Below are 1,459 nucleotides of genomic sequence, written 5' to 3'. Positions count from 1 at the left end.
CCGACAGCACAAAGCAAAGTTTAAAATAAGCACAAAGAGACTTCAAAGCAATTGTCACCGAGATTCTGCTGTAAAAACATGAACAGATAGAAACAAAAGCTGCGGCTTGACTGCTCATCAATTTGTTACTAGTGATGTGTTGGTCGCGAACGGAACAAAACGCCCCAAACGCCCCTAATTTGACGCGTGCACATTTGCGTCTCAACGCGTGTCCACGAAAAATCCATAGCGCGTCAGCGTGAACCGGAAATGTGGGAGGAATGTGGGAGGAAGTTGTGCCAGACGGAATCTTTGCAAGATGGCAGCTGTCGAGCTAGCGCTTGAAGAGAGAGTCTCCCTTCTCTATGTACTGTGGAGAGCAGAGCAGCGGCGTAAAAGACGTCCTCGTCGTACCTGGGTCCATCAGGTCCTCCAGACGCGTGAGCAGTTTGGTGAGTTTCACCATTTGCTCCAGGAGCTGCGCCTGGATGACGGCAGATTCCAGCGATATCATCGTCTGTCCCAGAATCGCCCGCCTAGACACCAATTACAGGCGCTCAATCCCACCTGCAGAGCGCCTGTCCGTCTGCCTGAGGTTAGTAAAAGTGTTTAATACGGTAGTCCTTTATTGATACCTGTGCTAATATGCTAAACCATCCATTTATACACTGCTAACATGGATGTGCTATGCTAACAGTGAATGCTGTCTGTGTTTACTGATAGCAAACTGTGGTACAGAGACGACTGTTTATAATATTTCTAGTGATACTCAGAAGGTCCCATCAAGTCCCGATTTAATTCGATTTATGTTGTTATCAGTGTTTGCAATGATAGCATGGCTGTGGTGTCATAGGTATGCTCTCGGTGTTTGCTGATATCAAACTGGTATTAGGACCACTGTAGGTTAATCTTTGTAGTGATACTCACTCCTTTTTTTTTATTTAGACCTGGTTTAATTCTGGGATAGTTGAATATTTGTATATAATCACCACAGACTGTTTTAGATTATATCTAATATATCCTTATAATTACAAAATGTTTTATGTAAGATTTATGTTTTGTAATTTGTAATTTTCTAATTTCAATAATGTATTTTGTAACTGCAGTATACATAATATTAATTTTAAACAATTTTGTCCAGGTTCCTTGCCACCGGGGACTCCTTCAGGACCATCGCGTTCAGTTTTCGAGTCGGTGTGTCCACGGTGAGCTAGATCATCCCCCAGGTAGCGACAGCCATCTGGGACTGTCTAGTGGATGATTTCATGGCTGTGCCTTCAACTGAAGACTGGCGGTCCATCGCAGAGGGATTCCAGGAGCGCTGGAACTTCCCTCTCTGCTGTGGAGCTCTGGATGGGAAGCACGTCCAGACGAAGGCACCCTCCAACTCAGGATCCATGTTCCACAACTACAAGGGAACTTTTTCCATTGTTCTCCTTGCGGTTGTGGATGCAGAGCATCGCTTCCGCGTCATTGATGT

Source organism: Haplochromis burtoni, unplaced genomic scaffold (genome assembly GCF_018398535.1).
Source record: "Haplochromis burtoni strain Fernald_Lab_line unplaced genomic scaffold, NCSU_Asbu1 Contig_157, whole genome shotgun sequence".
Classification (NCBI taxonomy): Eukaryota; Metazoa; Chordata; class Actinopteri; order Cichliformes; family Cichlidae; genus Haplochromis; species Haplochromis burtoni.
This window is presented reverse-complemented; position numbering follows the sequence as displayed.